General features: G+C 45.2%; 1 protein-coding gene across 2 annotated transcripts in view; it reads right to left on the bottom strand.

Annotated features, from left to right (window-relative positions):
* The window catches only part of SFMBT2 (Scm like with four mbt domains 2), a 116,887-nt gene extending 102,964 nt beyond the window's left edge, over nt 1–13,923 (bottom strand). The window contains exon 1 of one of the 2 annotated variants that reach the window (XM_064703064.1): nt 13,738–13,923. The gene's annotated coding sequence lies outside the window, so the exon portion shown is untranslated. Of the gene's footprint in view, nt 1–12,973; nt 13,109–13,737 lie in introns of those variants that run through there. The other variant, XM_064703063.1, reaches the window with a different exon arrangement.
* Between the last annotated feature and the right edge of the window lie 2,746 nt (nt 13,924–16,669).

Genomic DNA, 16,669 nt, shown 5'->3' with positions numbered 1-16,669 from the left:
TTAGTGGCAATAATATCATACGAGCAACAGCAAAATTAATGACAAGAGAGAAGATAATAAGGTAATAAACAGCATCCAGAGGCTTCACACCTCAAAGTTCCCTCCAGCTCACCAACAGAGAGAGAAGGATGGGCCCACAAGGCAGCACAACCCATGCTAAAAAAATCATCTCCACCAACTTCCAGCTATTCAGCCCTTGATTTCCAACATTTTGATAACTAACACTATATCTCACTCCACAAATATTCAAACTTCCAAAGGGGGAGATCTGTGATAATGAAACAGAGGAAACACTGAAGTGAAATACTCATGAGAAAGAGACTGGAGTAACTCTAGAAAATAAAACTGAGCATGCAAAGTGCAGACACCTTCATGTAATAGTGCTGGCTATTTATTGAGTAAGGTAACTGTACCAGTTTTAACATGCAGGGCAGGAAATAGTAGCTGATTTTAAATTGGGTTGTGTTAGCAGAAGAGTTTCTTCTAGCAGGAGTGACCACAGTAAACTCAAAGCTGAATACAAACACACAGAAATGAAAAGCAGTATGAGGAAGGGCACAATGCTCAGATCTTGCATGAGATTAAATGAGAACTGTATTTCCAGCCACACCAGACAAGCAACACCCCAGGATACACCTTTAGGAGTAGATTAAAAACAACTCCAGAGTGAGCTTTTCAGCAAAACTCTGAGATGCTGATGAATTATGAGGTGTCAAAGGACAACTGAAAAAGAGAAACCAGAGCTGGGGTTATGGGCACAGAGGGAAGCAACTATTCACACAAGATATGCTAAAGCCAAGCCAGGCAGCAGGGAAGGTGTGTGGCCAGAATATCTGATGGGGAGAATTGGTCCTGCTTATTTTATTAGAGGAGCCTCCAAACCCTGCATGACAAGAGAGGACTGTGCCAAATGCTCTGCAAAATGTGTGACTAAAAGTAGGAAAGAAGTTTACAGCCACAGGCCAGGCAAAGCAGGATGTAATAAGATTGTAAAAATAGATGGGATTTTTTCAACTTTTACTACTCTGGAGGCATATTCTAGAAGACTAGATATGATGGTTGTAAAACAGAAAGGAGGAGAGTGTTCTGCTGTGGATTTCTCACTCCCAGTTTTTAAGGCAGCTCCTGAGGCAATTTAAAAGAAGAAATGGACGTGTGTGAGCAGTTAGATCAGAACTGAAAAAGATGAGGAGCATGTCAAGTGTCTGATATCCATCAGCAGGACCATGGTGGGAATGTCTGCTGGAGCTGCAATTAAACCTGCAAAAACCATGGCTGTTTCACAGAAAAACCACTGGTGAAAGCAAATTACAAAGCCAGGTGATTCAACCCCCACCAAAGGCTGTTCAGGCAAAGTTAGAAATTTTTGCTTCCCACCCCAAAGAAATCTGCTAATGAAAGAAAAAAATGAGTATTTTAAAAAATGAAGATCATAACCCAGCTCAGAGCAATATGGTTGTTGGTGTCCTCACAGAGTGCTCAGCAAATCTGAAATACTCCCCAAATATGACCCTTTTCCCACTGCCACTGCACTACATCTTTATTCTTTGTTGACATGAGACTTGCTAATGAATTAAGTGTATTATAGACTCCAATATTAGAGTGCAGCTAACCTCTGAACATACACATCACTCATCCCCAGTGTATATTAAGTTTCAATTAACCATGAAACTAGAAGCAGTCAGTTTACTGAAAGTCAAAAAAAACCCCCACTTCTCCTTTGATAGAGACACTTCCGTAAATATCATTAATAATAAATTAGCTAAGTATCAGGACTTTACATCAAGCTTGTTAAATGTCAGAGGAGGGGAGATGCCAGCTGAAGCTAAACCTTGGGGGGATGTGGCTGTTTTAATTTTTGCCAGGGACCAGACAAGGATGGAAGATAACCTGGGTCTAACAAAAAAAAATTCAAAGAATGGAGAGAAAAAGAGGCATCAATTTAAACACAACAAATCCATCATCTTAAAGAGAGCTCAGGGTTAACAATATAAATACCAAGAAGAAACATAATCCTCTCAGTATTGTAGTTAAATCTTGTGATGCTTCTATGATGCTGATAAAACAGAGTTATGAGCTGACAAAAAGCTGAAGGTGCCCAATCAGACAACAACAGTATTTGCCTTTTTTTTTTTTTAACACAGCCCAAATCTGCCACCACAGCCATGGGAGGGACTCAAACCCCTGGATCATGGAATTTGCCATCAGAAATGGAAAGTGGATGGGCAAATCAGCAGGAACCTGCCCAAGGTGTCAGCAACACAACTGGGACCCATCCTCAGTGGCCCCATCTGGGGCTGGCTTTAAGCCTACTTCAATTAAAAAGGGGAAATACAGAATCTCTGAGGCACATTCAGCAACATCATCAACATTTTTGGGGTTTTAAACTCTATTTTAATGTGTTTTTTGCTTGGACATACTGGTTTTGAAATGTCATGTTGAGAGCATCCATGTCCCAAGGAAACTGGATCTATTAGAGGCCATTACTTGGTTTATTTTGGGAATAACAAGTTTACCAGTTATGGCAGGAGAGCACTTCAGTATTTTCCCAACAGCATGTGACAACAAGACCAAACTCTTATGCAAACACCAGCCTCAAAACAGCGCTGAGCTTTAGTGTTGGTATTACTAACTAGCAAAGAAAGCTGACACAGGGTATTAATTTTTCACTTCTTATTAATTGCTGCTAATTAACACTTCAAACAGAGTCCCCAGCCATCCTGTTAACAGTAGCACAAAACATTACACCAGCAGCACACACCACTGTTCTCCCAGTGAAATACACTGTAAACCAAATCAAGGTTTGCTGGGAACAAGGTGATGGGAAACTGCACCAAAAGAGGCTCAAGGTGACATTACACCAGGCAGGAGCACAAAGGAAAATCCTATGAAATGCATTTGAATGAGCAGGGAGGGGGAAATTCCCTGGTTTCAGATCCCTTGCTCATTGTTTCTGCACAGTGGTGGCTCAGACTGAGCCGATTCTTCCCCCCACGCAGCTCCCATTCCCTTGGTATTTAATTCAGATCCAGGCTCTTAACTCACAGGCAGGAAAAGGCAGGCAATATAATGAAGAATCTCTTTTATTTCCTCCTTCCCACGGCTGTCAGTCTCAGCCCTGCCCTGTCATCTGTATCAATATTGGCTCTTTCTACAAGCACCGCACTGGCTTCCTCACACCATTTTACACTTCTCGTCTCCTGTCAGCTCCATCCTGGTTTTCTTCCTTTGGAGTGATCCTCTGTAGGGAGAGGTTTCTTACCCACACACAAATCCAGCACCCCTAGGGCTCCTCCTTAAAAATACTCCTGAAAAACTCATTTTCTCCCTCCAATACATGCTTGGTTAATCGGGATTGACACAAGAAGAGAGGAAAGATGCTGAATCCCTGAAACCTCTAGCCTGAACAGTTAACCAGGTGTGCCAATGTAATGCTGAGTCCTGAATGGCGGAGAAATAAATTTCATTGCTTTCCCAGTGATCTGGGACTGATTCTGGCCCCTCCAAAACCCAGCAAGAGGCACTGATGGGAGATAGTCCCATCTCTCAGCACGGCAACACCTGAGAGTGGCAGCAGGGTCAGGGAATCACAGAATGTCCTGAGTTGGAAAGAACTCACCAGAACCATCAAAGTCCAGCTCCTGGCCCTGCAGAAGACAACCCCAACAATCCTACCACGTGCCTGAGTGTTGTCCAAACTCTTTATGGTCTCTGTCAGCCTTGGTGCTGTGACCATGTCCTAGGGTATGTTATGATGCCTGTATCCCCATTTGTGCATTCTGCTTATGCTGGATATTGTGTTCTGTGCCTTCAAGACTGGCTCTGAAGAGCAAATGTTTTGTTTTCATTTTGTTATCAGCTGCTCCCCCATGGTTGGTGGGACACACAGATGGGGCAGTACATGGTGCTGCTTCTGCTTTTTGCTTTGCTCTTGCTTCTGCTCATTAGTTAGTTTAACTAAACAGTCCAAATTTCTTCCTGGACTGTTTCTCCTTTCCTTTTTGTTTGACCTTCTCAAACCTGCTCTGGACTGGGCCCTGGCAAACCCCGAGAGTTTGCACCTTGCGGCCTACTGGGGCCTGTTCTGGGCAGCAGTTGCCCCAGCACAGGAGGGACTGAGAATAGAACAACCACCCCCAGGAGAGACTTTCTGAATTTGTCATCTTTTCAGAGCAGTGACAGAGTGGTGTCACCTGGTATTGTTCATTCTGTGTGCTGGGGGGTGCTGTGCCTGTTAAATAAACAGGTTCTTTCCACTTCTCTCTGAGGAATCCTTCCTGACGCAGTTGGAAGCAGGGGCTGTGTGGGTTTGCTTTCTGGAGGGGCCCCCTTTGGAGGTTTTGTCCCAAATTTGCCCTAAACCAGGACAGACCAATTCCCTGGGGAGCCTGTTTCAGTGCCCAATCTCTGTCATGGACATATTTTCTGAAACATCCTTTGCTACGATTTTTTCTCCTGAGAAGCTGAGAAGCCTCAGAGGAAAAGAAAAACAATAACTATCTGCTGCTGTGGAATGCAACAGGTGCATCTTTGATTGGTCCATGTGAGTTGTTTCTACTTGATGACCAACTGCAGCTGTGTTGGGACTGAGCAGTCACAAGATATCATTATCATTCTTTTCCATTCCTTTCTATTCCTTCTGATGAAACCTTTTCTTCTATTCTTTTAGTATAGTTTTAGTATACTAAATATATATAATTTTATTTTAATATATCATAAAATATGTAGTTTTATTTTAATATAATAAATATATATAATTTTATACATTTTATAATATACAATTATAATTATCTATAATTATATAATTATGTAATATATAATTTTATTTTAATATAATATATATAATAAAATAACACATCAACTTTCTGAAACATAGACTTAAGATTCTCATCTCTTCCCTCATCCTGGGACCATCACCACAAACCATCCTCTGGGGGAAGAACCTTTTCCAAATACCCAGCCTAAACCAAGCCAAGAGAAATCACATCCAAAGGATGACTGCCTTAATTTCAGACACCTGCAATTCAGATGAGATGAACAACCCTCAGGGGGTTCCTGCTCTTGCACAGCACCTGCTAATGTTTTAAATACCCAAATTTCCCAGCAGACAAGCTGCATCAGCCACAGGATGGTTTGGGTTGGAAGAGGCCATAAAGATCACCTGGTTCCAGTCCTCGTGCCATGGGCAGGGACACCTTGCACTGGACCAGTGAAGGGAGATGCTCAAATTCCAGGTGGCCCTGGTGCTGTTTTTGGGCAGGATGAAGGAGATCTCATGCCTGTGGAACACGATCCAGGGTTTTTTTATTATTTATTTGAGAGCTTCCCTCGCCCAAATGTTTTCACTTATATCAACTGACAATTTCTCTTTCATATTGAAGACCCCACAGGATTTTAATAAGGGAAATTTACTGCTTTGAACAGCTCTGTGTTGCACTCTGGGGTGGAAGAAACAAATCCCATCTACTCTGGAGAACCAGGAATGTTCACAATATTCAAATACATAAAAAACAGCTGAATGGGGAAAGAGTATAATCTGTTTTCCATGTTCTTGGTGGACTGAAGAAGGCAGCTTGGTTGAAACTGCAGGGAGGGGATATGATTCAGGCAGAAGAAATCACTTATAATGAATTTGGTCAAAAAGTGGGATACACTGTGGGAAGGGCACAGAGCTCTGCTTTTTGGAGGAGTTAGGATGTTAATTAACTCTTGGGGGAGTTAATCCTGCCCTGGGTTAAGGGATGGTCAGTCCAAGTCCCCTTCCAGTCCCCCTGCTCCAGCCACTTACCAGGGTTCATCTTTCTGCTCTTGAAGTCAGCATTTGTGCAGCAGAGAAAATAAATGAGCAGGGAAAACATGTAAAAACAGGAGGGAAAACATCAAGGGAAAACATGTAAAAACAGGAAATTAGGGAACTACCAGAGCAGGGATGGTCTGGATTGTCTATCTCAAAGTCAGAGAGGGAAAGGAACCAAACTCCTCTGAAGAAGGGATTGTGCAAGGTGGTGGCAGCCCCTATAACTCAGCTGGTCCTTGCTCTCCTCTCTTCTTGCACTGGTGCCAAAAGCTTCATACTTTTGATGCCAACAGAGACAAACCTGTTCCACAAAGCAATTTTCTCGACCTGGCACACTCCTGAGTGCAGGATACACACAGAGATAAATGGTAGTAAGATAAGATAACAGAAAGTAAAATGAACCTAATTAGGGACTGTTAACTTGTTTACAGCAAAAAGCCCTGCAGTATTAAAAGAAAGAGAGAGAGATGACAGGCAGACACCGAGGCTTGGGTACACATCACCCTCGTAACTGTCCTGTGTGTGAATAAAACCTAAGGACCTAGAGATGGACTTCAAGCCAAAACCTGCCACAAACTTCTCTGAGGATTAGATCAGACCTCAAAAATTAAAGCACTTTTTCATTCAATTTTCCTTCTCCTGAATAAGTTGGACATTTTATAAACAGAGGCAAGGGGGCACTGCTGCCCCACCTGTACTCCTGCCACTACCCCTGGTTACCCTGGACATGCCCACCTTCAGCACCCCACAAAGCATGTCTCCCAAGGACAGGGAGGTCACCACACACTAATCATTCCTGTTTCCAGATGTTCTGTCCCCTCACAGGTGTCTGCACCTCCTTCATGACTCAACAGGCAATTTCCATGATGCTGCCCCCCACTTTGGTAAAGCATTTCTACCCATGCCAACCATCCAACATACACCAACTACATGGAAACATGGCATTTGTAAATCTGGGCATCTTCTAAAGCTCTCAGCTGAAGCAGGGCTGTGAAGAAGACTGGGACAGTGTCCTTGATGCCCTTTATGACAGGAAAAAGAACGGCAAGGAAGAAGCACAGCAACAACCATGTGCAACACTGTCCTCTCCCACCTCTGCATTTGAAACTGAGCTGAAATCATGAAGCCTTTGAGATGGGTAACTTCAAGACACAGAGCTGCTTGAGCATCCTGAGACACCTCATGCTGTTAGGCAAAATCACAGAGCACAGTGGAGTGGGCTGGAAAGGACCTTAAAGATCAGGGAGTTCCAGCCCCCACCAAGTGATACTGATCACCTCAGAGCAGCAGCCACATGGACCAAATTAATCAGTCAGACCCCCTGAGTGGCACCAATCAGCCCAGAGACAGAAGTCACCCAGCAGGAAACACAAAACACTGTTTTCACAGACTTAATTTACAGCCCAATTCAGAAGTCCCTCATCAACCAAACTCCCATTGTCCAGGGCAATCAGTTCTGCCTTCTATGTCATTGCACCAGTCAGAGTCGTTCTCAAAAAAGAGGAAAAAAAATAAAAGATGCAAAGCAGAATCCAGGAAACATCTGCCATCTGATTCCAACACTTTTTAGGAAAAAAAAAAAAAAAAAAAAGACATTTTACATCTTGGCAGTGTTTGGCTCATTTAAACAGTACAGCTGATCAGCACTTGAGCTCAGTCCTACACACACTCACATCCCTGTGGGTGCTTCACATCCAGAAGCAGCTTCACTGACTGGCAGGATCTGCCAAAACAAGGAAAACGGAAAGAAGATGCAGCCCTCACAACCATCTCCAGCCACCCCAGAGCACAGTAGAAGGAAGAGAACACTTCCCTTCTCCAAGCACATGTACGGCAGCCAGCACAGCCCTGCCAAGGTCCATGCAGAACCAAACTGCACAGGATATTTCAACTCACAGAGTCTTAAAAGTCACTTTTACAGGGCTAATTCCACCCCATTTCTCCAAGGTAAAACAAACTGGATTCCCTTTCATGTGAATATGAGAATTCCTGCAAAACATCCAGGTTTAATGCCCCACCACCATCCCAACAAAGCATCCTGGAGCCTGATCTGACACTGGCACTGAGCTCCCATGGCAAAAACACCTTCCAAGAAACACGTAACTTTTGCTTTTTCCTGAACTTTCTTTAAAGGTGTATTTTTGATGCACCTAGGAGAGTTATAGCTTTCTACCCAAAAAAGGACTTATGACCCTTTAGACTTTAAGGATCCTCAGCCTGTGGTTATCCTGTCTGATCTCCCACACAGCAGGGGCAGGCATAATGCCACCTCCTGGATTTTAGGAGGGAATTCCACTTCCTTGCCAAGCAAATAAATGCAAGACTTTCTAATTAACTTTTATTCAAATTGGGTCTCAGATCTTTACCCAAGGAAATAAGGCTCTTTTGCACAAGCCACCCAGTGATGCTTAGAGTATTAGTCATGAAAGCAGGAATTGGGAGTAAAAATAGCCAGGATTCTGCACATATTTTTTTTAAGCCTCACACCTACTCAGAACTGATCTCTGGGTCAGCTGTCAAGAGCTGCATGGTTTTGGCCTTTTTTTTCTTTCTATTACTATTTTATTTTAGATCATCACTTGTGATTCATAGAAATGGGAGTAACCGTGAACACATTTTCCAAATCAGCCTTCACAAGAATGCTTTGTTGAGGTCTTACAAAAGGCCAATCTCAAAATAAACTTTTTCAGGAGTTTTTTAAATGTCAGTGGAGAAATCTTTGCTCTTATTTCTGTATTTCCTTATTTTGCAACTCCAACTTTTTTAACCACTGTAGGAGTGGTTAAAAAAGACACAGAAAATAAGGGAAAGAGAAATGTTTTGGCAAAAAAAACCCATAGGATGGATTTGACAGGTTTCAACAGGGTCTATCATGATCAACAGTTTCAAATGATGAGTTTTAAATATTGACAAGTTACCATCAGCAACACTAATCCCAAAACAACTGCTCCTAGGGGCCAGATGTAACAACGACAGAACAAACTCCTATTTGCAGGTGGCATCACTATTATCAACAATTTCATTTTCAGCACTGAGGATCCTGCTGCACCAGCTGATAGACTCTGCATCAATATTCATAGTAATAAAATACTTCTGACACCTTCAGGTCATCTAAAGCATGGACCCTGTGGTTACCACATTATTGTTTTTGTGAACCCTCATGAACACACCTCTGGCTCCTCTGCTTCAAGTTTTGGCTGTCACAAGTTCTGGGGTTTTTCACAACTCCTTTATTTGATCACTTGGACACAATCAGGGACAAGCCACCTCCTTCATCCATCACCATCCTTGTACACCTCCTCAGATGCTCTCCAAGCCTCTGCTTACCCCACACCAAGATGAATTTAAGCAGTGAAATGCCCCTGAAAACTCACAGAAACACAGAATGGTTTGAGCTGGAAGGGACTTTAAAGATCATCTCATTCCAATAGGGACACCTTCCACCATCCCAGGTTGCTCCAAGCCATGTCCAGCCCGGCCTTGGACACTTCCAGGGATCCAGGGGCAGCCACAGCTTCTCTGGGCACCCTGTGCCGGGGCCTCACCACCTTCACAATAAAGAATTTCTCCCCAAAATCTGCTGGACAAACAAGGTGGCACCTTCTCTACCATGTCCTGTCCTTCGCTAAAGTTAACATCACATCCCCTCACTCATCTCAGAGCAGCATCCCATGGCTCTGAAAGGCCAGAAGCAGTGACCCAAAACACACCAGCTCAGCACAGAACAAACCAGGAGTGAGGGAAAAGCATCCCCAGTCCAAAGTGTCAGCAGTTGTGGTGTTTACCCTATTCCTACTAACACTTGCATAAAGTTTTAATAAATGCTTCATTAAAACATCAACTGCCTGTCCAGCCAGGCAATTATCACTCATAATCACAGCTATATAACTGTATACTGTCTTCTGCAGATGTTCCTACATCTGTGCAAAACACACTCTCCACCTCTGCCACATGTAACATCTGTTGAATATTTGCAAACATTCTCTCAATACGGAACTGAAATTATACTGCCTTGCTTATAATGTATTTACTGTCCCCTACCCTGTGCACCCCTTAAAAATCATTAAAAAGGTATTTCCTTGCTGTGCACAAGGTACCAATCTCACAATATCTCTTTGCTGAGTTTATTTAAATGGCTTTTAGATCTTCACTTAGTAACAGATTACACCGAGCCTCCATCTTATCACAGGAGTTATTAGGACCTAATCCTTTATAAGCACTGAAGTTATTAGACTTGTGAGGATATTTTCTTCCCTTTCATAAATAATCTGTTGGCGAGAGGGGAAGAAAATAAGAAAAAAAGAGGAGGAAAAAAGCCACTTCTTGCACCCCTGCTCACTCAGGCAACAGTCCCAAGCCCAAAGAAAGAGCAGGTGAGGCAGGTTCTTAATTTGCCAACAGCAAAGGAAATCAAATTTGTTTTCACCTAAAAGCTAGTAGAGAGGGAAAACAAATTGCACTAATTCCTGGCCAGCACCCTCCTCTGTGTAAGAAGAAGAAACTCCTTGGGGAAGGTTTGCCCCAGGTTCAGAGGGATCTCCACAGAGCTTTCCAAATCCCCTCCATCTCCACGTCCCCATCACACAACCAGGTGAAGCTGCTGCTCTGCTCAGACACAAGGTCATCACTCTGCTACCACACCTTCTATCCCAGAACACCGGGGCACAAACTGATTTTAGAAAAGCTGTTCTGTCCAAGGGACAGCAAAGCTGGGGATGGGGAGATCCATGGGGGGCAGAGAGGGAAGATACCTTCCCTTTCTAGTTCTTCCAATCTCTTCCCATCCCAAAGAAAACCCCACTGCAGCTCTTGGATTTTGCCACCCAAATCCCACCACAGATTGATAACTGCCTTCCAAGCCTCTCTGCTTATAATTAATGCTATTTTCTGCTATTTTGATAAGAAATCACAATTTCACCCCCATCTTCTCCTCTGCCCCCCTCCCCACCACCCAACCCTGCAATGTGAGTTTGTGGATCCCTGAGCCAGCTTGGTCCTGGCAGGGGCTGGAGAAAAGAGGGGGAAATGTGTGGGCTGACGGATCAGAACCTTTTTGGAATGGGAAACCTCACCCTGCAATACAAGGTGTGCAAACAGCACCGCTAACCAATGAAATAAAAATAAATAAAACCACAGCGAGGTTGTGGGCAGCATCTCCAAGAGGCACAGGGAAATAAGCAGCAGAGCAGCTCCTCAACCACTCCTGGATTATCTCTGGATTCTCCATCCACTCCTGAATTCTTCCTGGCTCCTCCATCCACTCCTGGATTATCCATCCATCCACTCCTGGATTATCCCTGGCTCCTCCATTCACTCCTGGTTCTCCCTGGCTCCTCCATCCACTCCTGGATTATCCCTGGCTCCTCCATCCTCTCCTGGATCCTCCCTGGCTCCTCCATCCACACCAGGCACTGACAGCCCGCGGTGCTGGAGCATCCCATCCCATTCCATCCCCTCCCACACTTCAGAACACAAGATGCTCCAAAATCAACACCTTACATCCACGGGGGAACAGCAGCAGCACCCAAATGCTCCCTGCACAGGATCAAGGAAGTTTTCCCTGCCTCTGTAACAACCTCACTCCCCACTCCCCTGGAAAATACATCTGGAAAAGGCAGCCGGGAAGGGCACGAACAACTCCGGGAGAACTCTCTGCAAACTCCTTCTCTGGCTTTGCAGAAGCTGCGATTCCATCCCCGGGGGTTTTCAGGGTCTCTCTGTAAGAGATGCAGCTCGCACTGCCCAGCTCGCTTCTCTGCCGCCCGAATTTCCGCGTGGAGCGATTCCAGAGCGGCTTTTTGCCAAACAAAAACATGCAAAAAGCGAAAAAATAAAAACCACCCCAGCCATCCCCAGCTGCCTGCGCCCAGGAAGGTCTGACAGCTCCAACAGGACATCACATCCCACGACATGTCTACAGCTAATGCAAAATAAATCAGCGCTCCGTCTCCCGGCGCATTATTTTATTATTTTTTTTTGTTCCACTCTCACGGCACGCCTGCGATTTTGGCATTCAAAGGCAAATCGGCCGCGGTTCCAACTCCACACATCCATTCCCAGCACACAGAAATGCCCCGGTGCTTTTCCCAGCGCCGGCTCCAGCGGGGGGAGCATCCCGAATTGGGGATCCCATCCTCATCCCTCCGCAAGGAAATCACCAGCGCACCTCTCCGAGCAACAAAAGAGAGTTCAACCAAACGCCTTTCCCCTCTTTTTCCCCCTCTCAAAATGTTTATTTGCAGTTTTTGAAGACACCTTAACCCGCCATGTTGAACAAGCTTTATAAATATTCATTTACCGCAGTTCGGGAGCGCTACGGGAAAATGTGTCTAGATCAGGGCTGCACATTTTGGCACAGCTGATCGCTTTCTTCTCTTTTCTTTTCTTTTTATTTTTTTTCCCCTTCCCTTTCGCCTCCTGCAGCAGCTTTTCCTTTCCCCCGCAGATTCAGAAGAAACCCACCCGCACACCCAAAATAACTCTTTCCGAGAGATGTGCATCATCAGCCTCGTAAATCTGAAAGGAGGTCGCACGAGCGTTTGGCAGGGAAGCAGAAAAAAGATAGGTGTAACTTTAAAAATAAATTTAAAAAAATTTAAAAAATAAGGGAAAGAAAGATGGGGAAAGGGAAACATAGAAAAAAAAAGAAAGGGGAAAAAAAGAAGGGAGGGAAGCAAAAGAAAGGTGGGGGAAAGCAAGAAAAGGGGGGGAAAGCAAAAAAGGGGAAAAAGGCAAAAAAAGGGGGGGAAAGGCAAAAAAGGGGAGGGAAAGCAAAAAAAGGGGGAAAGGGAGGGGAAGAAAGGAAGGGGAAAAAGGAGATGAGAGCATCTAAAACGCGATCTGCCGAGTAAAAAAGCTCGATGCAGCCGAGGGGCAGCGCGGAGCTCCCGGGGCGCAGCCGGGCAGCGGCAGCCGCGCTCCGAGCGCCGGTCCCGGCCGGGGGCTCAGCCCCGGCACTTCCACAACTCCACCGCGGGCTCGCCCTCTGCAAAACGGGCGGATGAAATACCCGCACCCACCTCTCACGCTTAAAAAAAAAATAATAATTGGAAAGAATTTTTAATACATCGTGAAAAGGGGAAAGCGACCCTCTCCACCCAAACGCGATAAATAAAATAAAGGGAAATGCCAGCCGGGAGGGTTTGGGAGGGGTGGCTGCTGGGAGCCGTGCCTTACCTGTGCGAGTTTGGGTGATTTGGGGGTGTTTTTCCCGTTTTTGCCCCGCAGAGCGGTGCGCGGCGCTGCGCGGAGCGGAGCCCGGCCGTGCCCGCGCCCGCACCCGCGGCAGGCTCCTTCCAATATGGCATCCGCGCAGTGCGCATGCCTGCCGCTCTTTTTAGGGCGCTTTTTTTTTTTCTTTCTTTCTTTCTCGCTTTTTTTTTTTTTCTCCCTTTTAATATTTAGCAGCCAACTCCTTTCGTTGACCTTTTTCAGCAGTTTCAAGAAAAGGGATAAAAAAAAATAATAATAAAATAATCAAGCGCGCATCCCAACCCGCTGCTCCGCGCCCGCGGTGCCTCCGCGCCTTGTGCCGCGCCTCTGCCGGGGATTTGGGCAGGGATGGAATCCACGTGTGGAAGTCGTGGATTCCATCCCTGTCCCCACCCGGGACAGCACGCAGCGGCATCCAGGGCTGGCCGCCCGCACCCTAAATGTCACAAAATACCATCAAATACCATAAAACACCATCAAATACCATCAAGCACCATCAAATACCATAAAACACCATCAAATCCGAGCCTTCAACACCGGAGCGCTGCCTCCCGGCTTGCCTTCCTCCCAAGCTTTTATTTCGCTTTTCCTCCTCGTTTCGCGTCGCCAAGAAACTTCCAAGGGAGGGAGATGGGGGAAGAAGATGGGGAGAAGAGGGAAAGCAACAAAAATACGGCGCATCACTCAGCCCAGCCCGTTCCCTCCGCTCCGCAGGGCTCCGGCATTACCTGTTTATTCCCTGTTGCGGAAAATAAATAAAATATATCACGAAAAGCCGGCGAAGGAATGTAAAATCAACTGGTGGGCACCCTCCGGTGCACAGGGACACGCACAACTTTCCCTCCTTTGCTCCTCAGATTATCGGATGGGATTTTTTTTTCCTTTCGGGTGTTTTGGTGGTTTTTCCTTTCTTTGGCGAGTGCGGGGGATTCGCGCTGCATTCGGTGCTGCTGCGGGGGTGTTCGCACGTACAGCCACACTGCGGGGTTTTTCAGATTGCACAAATATTCTGTTCTTCCCTCCCGAGAAAATCAGCCCCGCTGCAGGACTGGGAAATCATTCCAGACATCACTGCCCGTGGGTCCTGCTCTCGGGGAGGGGGTCAGAAAAATCCCCTGGGGTGGGAGGGATGGGGATAAATCCGCATTTCTGCAGCCGGGGTTTCTCGGGATGCTCCGAGTGCCCGCAGATCTCAGAGCTTCCTCTACCCAGGTCTGCTCAGGGTGAATTCTGCAGGGTTTCATTCCCCCTCTTGCAGCCCTGCTCAGGGAATGTGTAAAGCATCTTTGATGGGGATTTTTGGAGCCCCAGCTCCCGTTGTTTCCCTGCAGGCACGGTTGGTGCAATTGAGGATTTAAAGGGATGCTTTTGGAGCATCCTCCGAGCTGGGGGTTGGTGCAGGGCACACACATTCAACAGGTCTGGAGGAGAGCAGAGGGAAGGGACATCCCTCAAAACATCCCAGTTTTGAGGCAGCAACCAGTCCTGGACTTTGTCTTTTCCACAAATTCCTTTTGGAATTAACCCCAAACGCTACTATGTCCATCCCCACACCAGGGCTGCCAAATTGACATCACCCCTTGTGCTCAATCAGCCTGGAAACTTCAAACCTCGGCTCAGAAATGTCTAGAGCTGTCTCCACTTGCCTTTCTCTGGACATTTCTGAGCCAAGGTCTGAAGTTTCCAGGTTGATTTTGTGGGCATCCCTTGCAGGAGCAGGGATGGTGATCTCACACCTGGGGAAGAGCTGGTTTCCCACAGGTGACCCCAGATCTTCTCTGCCCTACTGCAAGCACCTTTCCACTGGTTCTTGCTGGGGATTCATCACTGAACCTCCCAAACCCCTTTTCCTTCCACTCTCTCCAACCCCTTTCCCTTCCTCTCTCTCCAATCCGTTTCTCTTCCACCAGCCTCTCATGGATTTTGTGCAAGAAGACAAGTGAGGGGTGGAATAAAGATGAAGAAATATTTTGATTCTGGAATACATTTGAGAAGATGGTGAATGCTTGGAAAGAAGAGCAAATATTGCAGACAGTGTTTCTTCAAGACAATCCATGTTCTTGCCATTCACACTCCAAGAGGCCACGGGCATGGGCTCAGCATCTCCTGTTCCAGCAGATTTCCTGGAAAACAAATACAAATACAAATACAAATACAAATACAAATACAAATATACATATACATATATATACAAATACATATATACATATACATATACATATACATATACATATACATATACATATACATATACATATACATACAAATACAAATCAAGCAGCTCCTATTTTCAGACTTTGGGCTGCATGGGATTTCAAAACAGCAAGGAAGCGCTCTCAGAACTTCAAAATATGACCAAACCCCCAACTAGATGCCAGGAGGGCATTGGAGTCCTGTTTATCCTGATGATTGTGGAAGTGGGTGACATTTTCAGCACAGTGACGTTTCAAATTTTCAGCACTTTTGAAAGGAAGATGCTCTGCAAACACCATATCTGTGTTCTCTGTCCTTTTAATCTGCTCTGAATTAGGTTACACTCAGATTTCTCTGGCTGCAGCCTCTCCTCATCTAAAGCTGGTGGCATCATCCAGTTTAGGGACAGATTCACAGCACTTCAGGTGTTTCTCCATCTCCTTTCCTTTAACACCAGATGCCTTTGTGCTTTATTTATTCTTTTTTTTTTTTTTCCATTCAGGCCTAAGAGGCTTTCCCAGAAGTTTTGGTTCCACTGTCTTCTCTGGAGCTCTTCTTTCCTCTTCACCTCGATTTTCTCTTTTATTTAGAGACTATTTCTGAAGCACTGATGGTTCAATTGGGCCTCTATGGAGAGATGTGGAAGAAAGCCTTCTAAGAGTTTGTGATCTAAATTAGGTTTGTGGATGGGGTCCAAAGAGGTGGTTTGGAAAAAAAAGAAAATAATAGTAATTAAAGCTGAGGAAAATTCCCTTGGAACTTTTCTAAGTGGCTGCTAGAACAAAACTCTCAGATATGAATGAAAAGGTGCAGATTTATATCAGGGCTGAGCTGGAGATGACTCTAACAGCTCCTGTTGGCAGCAAAGACTTTGCATCTTGCTCGTTGCTGAGAATACAAATTGGTCTAGTGGACGTGAACTGCAGTAATTGCTGAGAGATTTCACTCTAACACTGCCTTTGAGAGCATCACTGGGAAAAAAAGAAAGTGCTTTGAGAAATACTGAGTTGTAGCGGTGTAGCATCCCAAGATGTAAAATGGATTTAAGCCCTGCAGAAACCCACCCTGAGATCAGCTCCAGTTTCAGTCTCAGTGACTCTCAGGGATGAATTTTCCACTCATCTAAAGCAATTCCATTAATTTCACTGCTGTCCCTGCTCCTTAGTGCTGCTATTGTTGGCAACCATGACACCTGATCTTGTGTTTTAAGTTGGGAACAGAAGTTTCACATCTGAATTTTGTTGTTGTTTTTAACTAAAGCACTTTTATGCAAGTAGCATAAAAAAGATTTAAAAAGCTAAAGAAAGATTTACCTGAGTACCAAGTACCCAAGCTGTAATGAACATCCACCTGCTGTTGCCTCTGATGATCACTCCCCAAGGATGGAACTGTTCACATCCCAAACTCTCCATAGCTGCACACACAAAAACTCTCCAACCCAGTGAAATCCAGACACTCCCATTACTT

Source organism: Zonotrichia leucophrys, chromosome 1A (genome assembly GCF_028769735.1).
Source record: "Zonotrichia leucophrys gambelii isolate GWCS_2022_RI chromosome 1A, RI_Zleu_2.0, whole genome shotgun sequence".
Lineage (NCBI taxonomy): Eukaryota > Metazoa > Chordata > Aves > Passeriformes > Passerellidae > Zonotrichia > Zonotrichia leucophrys.
This window is presented reverse-complemented; position numbering and strand designations above follow the sequence as displayed.